Source organism: Miscanthus floridulus, chromosome 4, assembly GCF_019320115.1.
Source record: "Miscanthus floridulus cultivar M001 chromosome 4, ASM1932011v1, whole genome shotgun sequence".
Taxonomy (NCBI): Eukaryota; Viridiplantae; Streptophyta; class Magnoliopsida; order Poales; family Poaceae; genus Miscanthus; species Miscanthus floridulus.
Window position 1 is genome coordinate 42,654,358 of NC_089583.1, and position 16,412 is coordinate 42,670,769.

Here is a 16,412-nt window from a genome sequence, read left to right on the forward strand (position 1 = left end):
CAGGAAGAAGCACAACAATAAGATATTATGCATTCAGAAGTTAGCATAGCAACAACGAAATGAAATCCGCGTACATATCTGGCTGCATATTCCTTGAGGGTAGTGGGGCCTTGTTTGTGCGAGGAACCCTGCATCATCGCACGGCAACGTGAGCGTACGGCGTGATATTGCTCGTACTCCTCACTCAACCACTTGTCCACAATGGCCTCTCAGCAGTTGTCCATCCCCGCACACCAAGCAGGAGGCACCTGCACGTACATGAGCACATGACAAATCATAAATCAATTTCAGTGCAATTAATCACAGACGATGTAATCTCATGTTTACCGTCAAGTATTGCTCCTTAGTCAGGGGTAGGTGCACTGCCTGCGCTCTGGTGACTCTGTGTCCTCTGCGGGCATGGTAAATTCTTCTACACAGGAGCTTTGTCTCATAGAAGAGGTCCTGCACTCGGTGAACATAGACTCTGTTCACCATGTCATCCGCGTCCTCCCTACGTACTCCCTCCACCAAGGTGTAGTAATCCTACAAGCAAATACAGTCAGTAATATACAATTAATGTGATGTTATTATCAGCATAGTGCGATGAACACGTACCCACAGCTCTTTCATCACCCGGTCGGCCTTGCTGTTATAACACCTACCAGCTCGATCAGTCTGATCGCTGGCGGTGTGCCAGTGGGACCACTTCATGGTGGACTGCACAACACCATCGATCCTCACCATCCCGGGGTAGTTTGCCCTGCACAGAAGATCCAAGATCCCGTTTACTCGGTGAGAGTGACTCCCTGGGATCACCATTTCCCAATCCCTGCACAAAGTTATTGAGATTGAATATTAGTTTATGTTATAACTTAAAAATATGTGAAGTAGTGTTAACATGCAAAAATTACTTAGTTCCGGAGGGTCGAATCACTGGCCATCTCTGTATGGGTAAGTCTGGGAGGCGTGACGACCCTCACAGCCAAACCGTAGGCACCCCATTTTCCTCTGCTAGCAAGTCGGCATCCTCCTTGCGCTCAGCCCGCTCGGCCTCATCCTCCCTCCATGCCTCCTCCACCGCCTCCACTATCTCCTCCCTGGTCTCCTCCTCCTCCTCATCCTCCTCCGTGGCCGCTACGAACTCGTCGTCGTCGTCCTATGGAGGAGGTGTCAGCTCTCGACGCCCTCGTCATCGCCGTCCTCCTCCTCCACCCTGGGCTCCTCCTCCACCCTGGGCTCCACCTCCCTAGGCACGCCCTCGTCGTCGTCCTCCTCGTCCTCCCTGGGCACGCCCTCCACCCTCAGTCTGTGCACGCCCTCCTCCTCCACCCTGGCTGGACCCCTCGCCACCAGCCAGTAAGGTCATAACCGACCTAATCTTCCTGATTCCACCACCCACCATCAATCACCTGCAACAAAAGGAATAAACTATCAGTACGCATATACAAAAGTAAATGTATCATACATGTATAAAAGAGATGCAAAATAAGTAAATGTATCATACATGTATAAAATTGCCATAAGTACTACAGATCTTACATGTACTAGAAATAATCATCAAGATCATCGATAGGTGGGCCAAAAATCTCATCATCGCTATTGTCGACGTAATTATGATCATCTCTCAAAGTCTCATCACTAGCGACACTGCCTGAATGGTGTTGCTCAAGTAATAACAAGTCCTTCGCGTTGTGAACCTCCTCTCCATCATCCCCGTCAACAATGACCGTATCATTGTCTACTTCCATTGCGAGATCTACATCTAAGACAATCTCAAAACTCCCTTCTAATCCTTCTTCTTGAAAGAACTCTCCGGCATATGTGTTTGCATCGATGTTATAATCATCATCATTTGGGACGGGTACTTTACCATGCGGCGATACCTTGTACACAACATCATACGCCTTAAGATGGTCTTTGGTTTGGCACGGGTATGAGAGATAATAAACTTGCGTGGCCTGTTGGGCCACAATGTACACGTCGTCTCCTAGCAAGACGGATGACTTTAGAACTTCGACTAACCCAAGCTCAGGGGTCTTTATCACTTCTTTGGGATCAAACCAATGGCATTTGAATATGACAGGACGAAGAGGTACACAACTAGGAAACTTGAGTTTGTATATTTCTTCAATTATTCCATAGTAGTCCAACCCATCTGTGCCTGGCGTGAAAACACCGGTATTTGTGGTTCTTCGATTCGGCCAACTCTGCTCATGCCGAGTTGTGTGAAAGCGATATCCATTGACATCGTACACAGAGAATGACTTGACCCTAAATTCAAATCCATTGGCAACTTGCCTCAACTCGGCACTCATAGACACGTCAGTTTTGGCCTGCTAGTTCAAGTAGGATGATTCGTTATATATTTGTCGAGTTGAGAGTTAAGTACAAACAACAAATGAAATTGAATAGTACCTCCTCCTTGAACCAACAAATAAAAGTGGGATTTCGTTCTCCCGCGCCATGTCTTAGAAGGGTTTCAACTTTTGCTTCGGTGGGTTCCCTCCATGATGGACGATGGTAGAGGAGAACAAATTTGCTGTAACGGCCGTTAACAAGAGGGTTGGATGGGTGCGTGCGAAATATTGACAAGAAAAGAAACAAGTTTGTGTAAAACTTACGCAATGTACGGGCCAACCTCTTCAAGGTTCCGCAACACATACAGCTGGATAGAGCGCCACTCTTCTAGGCTCAACATCTTCAAGGTAGGTTCACTTGCACTTCGGAGTTGCCCTCGAAAAAGGCTGAGGGTCGACTGATTGTCGGTAGCATTGTAACAAGGGGGTGGATTATGCACGTTAGGAAGGTTGTCGGCATAGTATCTTGTTGTGAAGTATGACACCTCCTCCACAATGGATGCCTCTGCACAGGAAGCTTCAAATTTGCATTTATTTTTGCATTTTGTTCTAAGAACCTTTAGGCATTGCTCAATTGGATAGCACCAACGGGCATGCGCAGGGCCCCCCATTTTTGCCTCATATGGTAGGTGCAAGAGCAAATGTTGCATCGGATTGAAGAAGCCGGGGGGAAAGATCTTCTCCAACTTGCAGAGCAACACCAGGGCCATTCTTTCCATTTCTTCAATCTCGGTCTGAGATATCTCCTTAGCACATAGCTTGCGAAAGAACATGCTCAACTCTGCCATCACTCGCCAGATGTGATCAGGGAAATAGCCACGAACCATCACCGGAAGAAGGCGCTCAATCCATATGTGGTAATCATGACTCTTGAGCCCTGTGATTCGCATGGTACTTAAGTTCACACCCCTCCTCCAATTCGCTGCATACCCATCAGGGAACATCAATGATTGGAACCATTGAAGAACTTCTTTCTTTTGGGCCCTCGTTAGGACAAAGTCGGCCTTAGGCTTCTTCCATGACTTCCCGCGTAAGGGAGGCAACATGTTTAGCTTTGGTCTATCGCACAGCGTTGCTTGATCCAATCTAGCCTTGACATTGTCCTTTGACTTTTCCCAGTCCATGATTGTGTGAAGGACCGCCTCGGCGAAATTCTTTTCAGTGTGCATTACATCAATGTTATGTGGAAGAAGGAGGTCCTTAAAGTAAGGAAGCTTCCACAAGCACGACTTGTGTGTCCAGGCATGCTCTTTTCCGTATCCCACGAAGCCCCCCTTTTCATTGTCGACCACAAGACCATCTAACATCTCAAGAACCTGGGCACCTGTCATCATTTCCGGTGCTGAGTCTTCCACTGTGACACCTTTTCGAAAGTTCTTCTTGTCTCTCCTGAATGGGTGGTCAAGAGGGAGGAATTGTCTATGTTTGTCAAACGAAGAAAACTTGCCCCCCTTCTCCAACCGAAAGAACTCCACAACTGACTTGCATATCGGGCATGGCATCTTCGTGTGAACACACCAGCCACAAAATAACCCATAAGCCAGGAAGTCATGCATGGAATAATGGTACCAAATATGCATTCTGAAGTTTGTCTTTGTGAATCGGTCGTATGTCACTACCCCTTCATCCCATGCATGGACCAAATCGTCTATCAAAGGCTCCATGTACACACTCATATTAGCCCCCGGGTGTCCTGGAATTATAAGTGACAAGAAAATATTTTGCCGTTGAAAGGCGACGCCAGGTGGGAGGTTGAGAGGGATGACGAATACGGGCCAACATGTATATGGTGAAGAACCCATTCCATAAGGATTGAACCCATCAGTTGCTAGTGCAATGCGTACATTACGAGCCTCGTCAGCTTTGTCGGTATGCTTCCGATCGAAGCTTTTCCATGATTCACCATCGGACAGATGTATCATCTTGTCAGTGTATCGGCGTCCAGTTTTGTGCCACGTCATCTGTTTTGCGGATTCCTCGCTCATGAAAAGCCGTTGGATCCTCGGTATGAAAGGAAGGTACCTCAGGATCTTTGCGCCGACTTTTGTTTGCGTCTTCCGACCATCACCAGATTCTAACTCAATGTACCTAGATGCCTTACACTTCGGACAGTACTTATCATCAGCATGTTCTCCCCTGAATAAGATGCATCCGTTCGGACAAGCATGTATCTGCTCGTACGACATCTTGAGTGCACGAAGGATTTTATTTGACTCATACGTGTTCTTTGGCAGAACGTGATCATCCGGAAGTAGGGTGCCAACTACTATCAACAGTTGATCGAAGGATTCTCTACTCCAGCTAAACTGGGACTTCACAGCCATTAGACGTGCAATGGCATCCAGTTTAGAAACATTGGTGCGCCCGTGAAGGGGTTGTTGTGCCGCATCCAACATGGCGTAAAACGCCTTTGCAGTTTGCTCTGGCTCCTGCTCTGCACTTCCTTCATCGAAAGCCATGTCATGGTCATTTAACATTTCTGCCACCCCGGCTTCAGAATCAAACTCCTCGATCCGTTGTCTCACGACCTCTTCTCTCGCACGATGGCGTTCACCATGCATGGTCCACCGGGTATAGTTCTCTACAAATCCATTGTTGACAAGATCTTTAGTCATCTCCTCATATGTTTTCATTACCTTGTTCTTACACTTCCTACAGGGACACCAGGCATGTCGCCGTCCGTTTGCAAATGCCTTCGTCATGAAATCATTGGCCTTCTCAATCCATTCATTTGTGTATTGACCCCTCTTCTGATAGCCTGTGTACATCCACTGATGGTCATCCATCCTAACATATAGACGATATTGCAGTTTAGAGTAATAGAGTAGTAGTGCTAGAGAAAAACCATATGAGATGATAAAGAGACATTCATGTTCTTGGTCGATTCACATAGAAGATGTTTGCTAGATTGGATGATGAGATTTTACCTAAGGTTGAAAGGCCGCTATGTCACTTGTAGATGGAGGAATACATGGAACCAATTTTTTTGTAGCCACAAACATCACTAGCAAGATTTATCGAAGATTGAGGTAGAGCATCAGCAGGTTTTGTAGCGTGTCTCAACCATATACCCGAGCACCAGCGCGCGCCTAGCAGCACAACCATGTGGCTAGCACACAAAGGGGCGCTAGGTTCTATCGCAGCACTATAGGTCACATGGCATGACACTACCACAAACAAATCACCGATGACAAGCCCTAGTTACTAATGAATAGATTGTTCAAAGATTTTGGACAACAAGAGTGATATATTTAGCAAGTGGAATACATGTTGATGAGATAGGTACATACTTGTTGATAGCATGAGAAACTTGGACTAGATCATGTGGAAAAAATTAACAAAAGATTGGATAATTTCCATATATTTTGGACAGAAAGGCGACCAATATATAAACATGTATGCTTATGAAAATTATTATCAGTGTCGCAGCACTAAAGGGTAAAAACTGCTGCTTCTCCTTTGAGGAGATCGATCAGAAGACTGACGAGACGATCGTAGAGATCACGACGAGCGCGACGCTGCCGCGGATCCCAGCCTGAAGCTGGAAGCCGCTGCCGGCGGTGCTGTCGCTCGCCGGGTTAGCCTGATGGCGTGACTGTAGGAGAAGAGTGACGACGGTTATGTATGTCATGAACACATACAGCAGAAGCAAAGGCCTCTCACAACGACTAAAGCACTACAGAGAATTGCTGTGGGAAAAAAGAAGAAGGATCGGAATGACTGTTTATCCTCCTAGCCCAATTATCCAACCACGCTGAAAGGGAACTCACAGTCCATGTGTCCTATTCACTTTCAGAAGAAAAAACGACAAACCGCCGGACTCGCTACATCCCCTATCTGACATGAATTCCACACGGGCGTGACGAGCACCCAAGCAATCCCCAAAGGTCCGTGGATGCTGAGCGCTCAGTGCGAGCAGCAGAAACGGCGGCCAGTGCAAGCAACGGGGGCCGTCCCACATGGATCCATCCATTTCCATTCCATCGCATCACGGCGCCACCAGACGGAGGGGAGAGGTGGGCAACAGGGCAAGTACCTGGTGTCGACGGGAGCAGGCAGGGGTCCCTTGTCGCCACCGGTGCGGCGGGAGCACGTACGGAAGGGGAGGCCGCGGTCAGGGGAGGGGAGAGAGTGCTTGCCGTCGCCGCTACTGCTGGGGCCCACCCCACCCCACCTTGCGGGAATGGGAGCGAAGGAGGGAGCACGGGGTGGCATCGGCGGAGGGGATCGTCGTTCGGTGCGCTGGTGCCGCTGTCTCTCTCTCCGTCTCTCCGGTGGCGGCGGCTGTGGGGGACCGCCCGGTGGCGGCGGTGGTGGAGGGGAGGAGGCAGCCACGGCGGTGGGGAGGCGCTGGCGACGGTGTGGAGGGGAGGAGGCGGCCGTGGCGGTCGGGAGGCGCCGGCGACAGCGGGGAGGCGTGGGCGACGGCGTGGAGTGCGCGGGCGCGGGCGCAGGCGCGGGGAGGCACAGGCGCAAGTGCGGGGGACGGCGGGGAGGCACCGGCGCGGGGGACGGCGGCGGTGCGGCGGCGATGCGTGGGCGTGTGCGGTGTGTGTGTGTGTGTGTGTGTGTGTGTGTGTGTGTGTGTGTGTGTGTGTGTGTGTGTGTGTGTGCACGATTTGAGGGAGAAACGGCAAAGTGTTGAATGCTTCTGTTTACCGTGTGCCTAGATGTACGGCACTCGGTAAACTCAAGCACCGCAGCCCAATGACATGTGGGCCTGGTATATATTTACCGAGTGCCCAGATCTACGGCACTCGGTAAACAGAACCACCGCAGCCCAATGACATGTGGGCCTGGTACATGTTTACCGAGTGCCCAGATCTACGGCACTCGGTAAACAGAAGCACCACAGCCCAATGACATGTGGGCCTGGTACATGTTTACCGAGTGCCCAGATCTACGGCACTCGGTAAACAGAAGCATGGCAGCCCACTGTGACAGACAGGTGGGCCGTGGCTAACCTTTACCGAGTGTTTGAGGTCACACTCGGTAAAAGTATCCATTATTTCATGCAAAACAAAAAAGAAAAAATACCAATTTAATCCTAAAATTCACCAAACTTTCACATGAACTATTTCATGTCATCTATTTACTATCTAAAAAATTCCAAGTTCAAATCATAATGTTGAATTTCACTCTTAATAGAAATCCTACTCGTCATTGTGAATGTTTAGCGTCTCTTTGGGAGATGTACCGGTTCGGCAGCGACGAATGTAAAAATACTTCTGAAACGTTATGAAAATTTTTCTATAACATAGATGTATGCTTCAATGTTAATTCTTCCAATCTCGTGATTTATCGAGTTCGATTTTAATTATTACAATTAAATTTACACGATATGTACCTAATTTTCATAAAGAATGAAAATTTTGTGAAATATAGTAAATAAATCGAAATAAACACCATATTTTGGAATGGAGTACTAAATATCATATGTGGATAGAGGAAAAAGAATGAAGGGAAAAACAAGAAATTTGGTTGAATTTTACCGAGTGTTGCGCCAATACACTCGGTAAAAGATAGTGTTTACCGAGTGTTGTGCACTTACACTCGGTAAAACTTTATTATTACCGAGTGCAAATACTTCTACCGAGTGTGACACTTGGTAAACATTTTCGGTCTTTTTTATTTGCTATGAGCGCTTGATGGGCGGAGCTGTTGTTACCGTGATGTTTGCCGAGTGTATGCTCATAACACTCGGTAAACATGTCATGCCGTGACGCCGTTTGGCGCACGGTTGCTATCCTAGGTGACGTGGCACCTCAATACCGAGTGGCTATTTTTATCGAGTGCGCCCCTTCGGTAAACTTGTAGTTTTACCGAGTGTCTAAAGTTACCGAGTGTGCTGACTCGATAAAGCGGTCGACTACCGGGTGTTTATGTTTTCCGAGTGTTGGCACTCGGTAAGTACTGTTTTCCGAGTGTCCCGACTTTTGACACTCGGTAATTGTCGGGGCACCCGGTAACTACACAGTCTCCGGTAGTGCATCAGTTCAATCCATATTCTTCATCAGCCATCGTTAAGGCTAATCATGAGGCAGCAGCTAGGCTAGTAGCCTATTACTTGTACGTATAGAAAACTTATCTGACTTACTTAGGTTGCAGGCCGCGGCAAGTATATCGACACGTACGTCGTGGCCACACACCGAGAAGTGCTCCACCATGCGCATATGACATCGGTGCCGGCAGAAGCTGGCCGATGTCGCCGTTCACGACGTGGCACAGGCAGGTGACCGTGTCCAAGGTGAACATGGCGTTGAAACCGTCGCAGCAGGTGGCCTCGGGCGCGTACACGGTGGCGTTGGTGAGGAAGCCCGCGCACGGCATCATCCGCGCCAACCACGGCCGGCACTCCCTCGGCTGCGGCGGCAGCTGTGGAATGCCGCCGCCATCACCGTCACCGTCTGGGGCTGGGGACGGCGCCGCTCCTGGATCTGCGTTTGCCGCGGCGATGGCCCTGGCAAGGGCTCCTCCGCCGACTCTGCTCGCCGCAGATGGCTGCAGGATAACGGCGGCGAAGGCGACGAGCAAGGCGATCGTCAGCAGCGTGCACTTGTTGCGTGGAGCCATCGTAATCGATCGACGATGACGCGTGTGTGGAGGTTCTGTTATCGAGCACCGGTTTTATAGAGAGCGTGGTTATATATAACAACTTGATGGCCAAACTGCGGTCCACTTTAGTCAAGTGCCTATGGTGGGTCACAATCTTTTCATGTTAGGTTGGAACGTATTTTCGGGCGCTGGGTGTGCCTCGGCCTCAACCAGATCGTGGTTATCGAAAATCTGTTTTACTAAAAACGATGTGGAGCCGTTTTTAATTTAATCCGTATTTCTGGTTTTCTAGAAAATGAATTTATCTTATACAGGGGTTTGTTGGAAGATCCAAGTAAAGCTAGTTCCACAAAAACTAGTTCTAGTTATACATTAGATTCAAACAACCCCTAGATACAACCGCTACTTCTACCACCACTAGTTCTCATCAACAAAAGTTTTCAATAATATGTGCCTAAAATAAAAAAAAGTAGGGCCACTTGAAGAACTTTATTATCACAACCCGTGCCACATAGATGCAACCGCTAGCCACCCCATAGTTAGTTATTATCCTAGGCACCTACGTCACATCCAAATCCTCCAAAACAAAATCTCTATTGCCTTCTAGTATTTCTTATACGAAAAAGATAACATAATATAAAATTTTGGTCAACCTCTTAGGCGGCGGGAGACCAGAGCGACCACATGGCCAGCATCCCTGGCACCCTAACATACAACTAGAACCTACTACCTCCGTCCACAAAAGAATACAATTATGGGATCCGTGTCGGTTAATGTAGTTCAAGTTTGACCAAGTTTATAGTAAATACTATTAGCATTTATGTCTCCAAATAAATTTATCATGAAAATATATTCTATAATGAATCTAGTGGTATTTATTTTGCATCTTGAATGTTAGTACTTTTTTATATAAATTTAGTCAAAGTTTAAACTGTTCGACTCCTTGAAAGCGAGAATTGCATTCATTTGTGGACGGAGGTAGCATAAAATGTAATCTTCACTGTCTGCTGTTCTTCTCTGTATTCTCATATCTAAAGATAGTGGTCACTGATTAATTAATTCTAATGAATGTCTTGGTGGCGGCAGTTGGGGCGACGATGGAATGTCGAAGAAAAACATCGTCACCCCATGAACCACATATCTTTACACATGGCTGCCTCTATTTTTCCAATCGCGGATACATAGGTAGTGAGGATGTTTGGAGCTAGTGGAGGAGGGTTTTCTTCATCCTACCCAAAACTAAAGATTGGGAGGTGGTTTTAGCAAACCGTTGGAGATGCTGTCAGTTACGAGCAAATATTAACAAACATAATGTATATACAGCTTCGAATATAACCACGCAAATCATAGTTTGTACCTTCACAAGTATTGTTACAATTGAATATATCATTTCATCTATATCTCTGACGGCCCTCCGCAATCTTAAGTGTGCTCAGATTGTGTCACTGTCACCAGTTTTTTTTAACACAGGAAGTGACTAGATAATAAATCAATCTAGGAATTCATCACCTCAAGGAATAAAGTAAGCTTCTAATAACTTTCTGGACACATGTTTCCTCCTAGAACGATAATCCACTTCGATATGCATCATTCAACATGACAATATTCTCTAATATTATTACATATTCACACCATATAAAACTTAGTTATTTGTGGACTTGTATCCCAACCACAAGCAACAGGGTCTGACGAACCCGCATATGGTTTCAACCGTTGCAGTAGCAAAAGTTTGTGCTCTTCTTCTATACTAGACCTTGACATTGTAGACCGTTTGTGTGCACTTCATGAGACAAGATTGGATCACAAGAAAATTGAAAAATAACTAATAGATGTTATGTAATCTAGAGGTCCTACCCAATTGGCATATACTAGAATGGATTTCTAGATGCAGTCAAAACTGATTTGTAGAGGCGGATATGCCAACCAACTATGTACAAAGGCCTCTAGAAATCAAGCATTTCTAGCATCCATCTGTAGCAATTGATTTCTAGATGCAGGACAAAACATGAGCCAGTTTAAAAATCGATTTCCAGTGACAAGTGACATTACCAGCTGCCCTAGAAAATGCATTTTTATGGGGCAGTTGGAAACACCAGCTGCCTCTGAAAATGCATATGCATATGCATATGCAGTTGGTAGGACCAGTAGTCACCGGAAACAATTTTACTTTTCCTTTTAAGATTTCTTTTTAGTTCTGTAGTTCATATACAATAATATATTGTTCTAAAAGTACAAGTCGTCGTCTCATGGTTCCACATACAAGTAGTCTCATAGGTTTTTCTTTTTTTTCTTTTTGCGATTAAGTAGTCTCATAGTTTTATTATACAAGTTATATATGAAGCTAGATATTATAAGTAGCCTGATAGATCCATATACAAAGAATCTCACGAATCCATGTAGGAGTAGTCTCATCAATTCTAAAGAAACGAAATGGTGACCAGATGGGGTTAATGAGAGCCACCAAAAATTTCTTTGCCAAACAACTTGACCTATATCCTAATTATAACCCCTCCCTTCTAATGGACAAGGTTACACACATCAATTCTAAAGAAACGATTAGGCATTTCTCAAGATATCGTAGAAGCAAACGATAAAGCGCGGGTTAAAAACTCACTAATGAGATGGGTAACAAAAACTCTAACTAGTTATATACGCAAAATAAAAAATTGAACTGCAAAATTTATGTAAGCCAATTAAATAATCTAACTCAATGGTCACTAGCAGTTGCACGCAACACAATAAAAATATGACTGAAGCGCTCAGAACATGACAATAGAAAGCTACTGAATGAAGTTCATGCATCCTGCTGCTATAAGAACCGAGAGTTGATGGACATGCCACCACCTAATGAAAGCTAGTAGCTGCCGAACGCACTTTGCCAACCTGAAAAGTGAAAACAGAGTCGAGAGCAAGGAACAATTAAACAAAGCATGTTACAGGTCTCAAGGATTACCCTATTTAATCAAATAGGAAAATTTGTACACTAAACTGACAAACACAACAATTGTTCGTGATAAATTTCTTATATCTAAGGTAAAGTCATAAATTCAATTCCTAATATCTTGACATTAGAATTATTTCTTTCTTTTATGTGGCTTTCTCCACTTCAAACGAAACGCAAAAAAAAAAAAAAAAAAAAAAAAAAAAAAAAAAATGGAGAACAGCGAAAACAAAAGGCGTGAGAAAAGAGACGGAAAAGATAAAGTAAAAAGAAAAAACAGACCAAAAGAGAAAAACGTAGAACTTTTTTTAAAACAGCATAAAATAAAATAAGAAAAACAACCGAGAAAACCAGATCAAAACCATAAAAAAGCAAAGAAAAATAAAAAACAATGTAAAATAATTTTTAAAAACGACCAAGAAAAAAACACGTGGAGAAAAAGGAAAAATGACACATACAAAGAAAAAATACAGAACAAATGGAAAACTATAAATGTTGGAACGGACGAAGAAAACAGAATGGAAGCCCACCTAGCAAAGTCGGATGCCTAGGCCCAAAACATACAGACATAGAAATCAGCCTAGAATCATAACGGGAGGTATAATAATCTAAAAAAAATAATCCTTAGATGCTACGTACCTACATGCAAGAAAAATAATGCTATTCGAGAAATTAATTAGAGATTGACTTAGTTTATATATACGACTATTGTGCACATTCAAAGTTGAGAAAGGTGAAAGATGAGCCACATGCTCACACGGCCCAATATGTGCCACAAAGTGTATAAGCTCCGGCTCAGTGAGACTATTTTTTAGCTCTAGATGACTGGATCGAGGGACGGAGGAAGAGGATGAGAGTAAGTAATAGAACAAAAGAGGCTGAGAGTGAGGAACAGACGACTAAAGGAGAGAGAATCTCTTTATTGTCAGATATATATTAGCAAACATGTCTATTTTTACAATAGAATTTATATCTTACATAATCTGCTCTAATATGTTTTGGAATCAGACTTTGCACCATGGTTGCACATGCCTTGAGTTATGAGACAATAAACAAATTAGAAATCTAATCTCTAGTTCATCACGTACTACCGCTCTTAGAAAACTGGCTACACTCTTATGCTTCCGAAAGTAAATGAACATAGGAGAGAGTGTGTGATGAACTAAAATTTGGAATAAGAAATTTTGGGAGTTTACGTTAGGTATAGACATATTTAGAGAGAAATAGAATAGATTGAATTAAATGTTCCAATGGGATATGAGATTCTTTTGAATGCATAGGACCTGTTTGGTACGCTTCATTAGTGGAGCAGTATTTTTTTTCTTTGGATGATGGAGCAGCTCCATTGGTGGAGTTGAAGCTGTTTTAGAAAACATTTAGTAAAATAGCTTCTCCTAGTGAGAAAAAACAGCAAATTATCTATATTGCCCTTTTTTTTCTTTTTCCTCTTATTTATTTTACTCTTCTCCTGTTCCCTCTCCAACTTATGTCTTCACCGTGGGATCAACTGCACGCAAGGATGCCTTGTCTTCTCCATCCGAACAGGCCGTGTGCACAATGACGATCGCGGGCTCTAGTGGAAGGGGATGAACCGCTCACGCACGGGCTCATGTGGAAGGGCGACGGCCATGGGCTCCAACGGAAGGCCGGCGCACGCAATGATGGTGTGTGGGAGCGGCGGTGGTGGCATGCGGTGAGAGTGATAGTGCTCGAGCTCTCGTTGCCCACGCTGGCTCGAGCGCCTCTTCCTCTATCCAGGGCAAATTCGCCCTAGGCGCCCACGACTTTGATGACAAAGCAGGATGAAGTTACAATTTTTAGCTTCGTCTTTCAATCCTGACTTCTCTCAGCGTAATTTGTGGAAATTCTATTATGGAGTTGGGGCCTGTCCACGCATTTGGCAAACGGAGTCACGAAATAGCTCCCGAAGAGGCTCTTGGAGTTGTACCAAACGCTGTCATAGACTTTGTCTATTTGGATAATTTTTTTTGAACGTAATGGCAGGAGCTCTGCCTTTAAATTAAGAAGAATAGAATTCACCTAGGTTTTAAGGGACAACCGGGCCTAAAAACCTTACAGGCGCACAAATTAATAAACAGACCCCAATAACACAAAGCCCTGACACACGGCAACCCACTTACAAATAAGGTAACACAAAAAGTCAACATCGCCAACCGCATGTTCTCATTGTCAACCTTATCACAAACGGCAAAAGAGCAGCTCCAACTTCTCACAGTCATCCAGTATCTACGACAAGATTATTTACCGAGTCTCGTCTCACGTTGTCGTTTAGTCCTATCTATAAGAACTTGGTCTAGCATGGCGTTAATGAGTCCTCAAGCAGCGCAGATGGTGCATGGAAGCCTTATGTCACAATCTGCCCCGACATGGCTAGTCCATTGAGGCCACTGAGTTCCACCAGTGCCTTCATGACAACGTTAGACAGCGGGTCTTTGAAGAGGTTGACGTAGCGCAGCAAGGTCATCTCCATAGTTTCACCTTCCTCCTGTGTGATGCCCAGCCTCTTCATGAGCGCTTGCCTTGCTCTGCTTTGTGCATCACCACGCGGCCAAGCAATGACTGCTAGATGTGCGCTGCATAGTGACGGCTTGCCCAATGTGGCAGAACCACCCAAATTATATAGCCCACGTGCACTTGTCATTGTCCTAAAGACCTCTAACTGCTGCACACAAGAGCCAGATAACTCCGGTAGTCTATCGGGTGTCCTCGGGGAACCTCGAATCATCCACATTAGTGCGTGAACCTCCAAGTGAGTGAATCGCCACAACGAGGACTAGCTTATCGGTAAGCAAGTGAACCTAGGTAAAAAATATTGTCATCTTTTCCAAGGATTTCTTGGTATTCATTGTGATTGATAGGCTCCATCATTATGATTGGCTCAATTCCTCTATACGGCGGTATAATCATCACATCCCCTACCTTGCATTTACATTTCTATTGTTGCTTCACTCTTTAGTGTAATTAGTTTTGAGAGCAAGCTTGTGCTGGGTCTAGTGGTTAGTGTGGCTCTTTAGTTAGTCTTTGAGAGCACACTAACTTAGTGTAGTGACATAGCTATTGTGTGCTTAGATATCATAGACACTAGAATTGTGGTGGGTGGCTTGCATTTTAGTAGGCTAGCGCAACACTCGCTTCGCCGTTTAATTGTATAACATCTTTGCTAAGTGTTGTTGTAGAATTTTTCAATAGGCTATTCACCCCCTAGCCATTAGGACCTTTCAAGTGGTATCAGAGCTGTGGTCACTGTGATTTGAGGATTAACAACCTTCAATGTCAAAATGGCTCAAATCAACAACACCAAGAAGCCACCCTAATTTGATGGCTCCAACTATCCTTATTGGAAGGCTAAGATGACAACATATATCAAGTCAATTAATAGAAAGGTGTGAAAGGTGGTGGAGACCAAGATTGAGATTGCCAATGAAGAGGCTCCCACCGCCACCGAAGAAGTGCTACTCCAAAACAATGATATTGCTCTTAGTGCCATTCATGATGCTTTGGATGCGAGAACATTTGAGCAAATCAAGAACATTGAGATGGCTCATGAGGCATAGAAGAAGTTAGAGGAATCATTTGAGGGCACTCAAGCCATGAAGGGTGCCAAGGCAAACATCATCAAGGAGAAGTTTGCTAGTTTCAAGATGAAGGATGATGAGAGTGTGCCAGAGATGTTCTATAGGCTTCAAGTGCTTGTCAATGATCTCAAAGCACTTGGAGAAGAAGTGAAGGACAAGGACTTCTCCCACAAGTTATTGAGATGCTTACCTTTGATATTTGGCACATTGGTCGCTATTCTAGTGAGGAGTAGTTTGGACACCATGACACCAAACCAAGCATTGGGAGATGTGATGACCGATGACATATATAGAGATGATGATGAGAAGGAAGAAAAGAAGGAGAAGAAAGATGAGAAGAAGGATGAGAAGAAGAAGAGTGTGGCATTCAAGGCCACATCATCCAAGGGTAAGACAAAGCAAGAATCATTAAGTGAAGATGAAGACTTAAGCTTTGATGAGATGGATGATGAGAAGATGGCTCTCTTTGTCAAGAGATTTGGCAAGTTCATGGTGAAGAACGGCTACCATGCTAGAAGGAAGAAGTCTTCATCCAAGAACAAGGAAGAGTCAAGAAGGTGCTTCAACTGTGGAAGCAAGGATCATCTTGTTGCTCAATGCCCATACAATAGCGACAATGATGATGACAATAAGAAGAGCAAGAAGAAGGACAAGAAGGAAAAGAAAGAAAAGAATGACAAGATGACCTTCAAGAAGAAGAAGAAGGGTGGTTCATATGTGGTCACTTGGGATAGTGATGCTTCCTCAAGTGATGATGATGATAGTGATGATGACAAGACCACCAAGAAGAAGGCTCTTGCAAGCATTGCTATCAATGAGAAGCCTTCTCTCTTTGACACTCCATCATGCTTCATGGCTAAGGCCACTAAGGTACAAACTTGTGATGATGGATGTGATGAGGAACATGATAATGAAAGTGAAAGTGAAAGTGACAATGATGATGAACCCACTAAAGATGAACTAATTGACATATTAGATGAT

General features: G+C 44.7%; 1 pseudogene; it reads right to left on the minus strand.

The window, feature by feature from the left end:
* Positions 1–8,386: 8,386 nt before the first annotated feature.
* Positions 8,387–8,914, minus strand: LOC136548443 (uncharacterized; annotated as a pseudogene).
* Between the last annotated feature and the right edge of the window lie 7,498 nt (positions 8,915–16,412).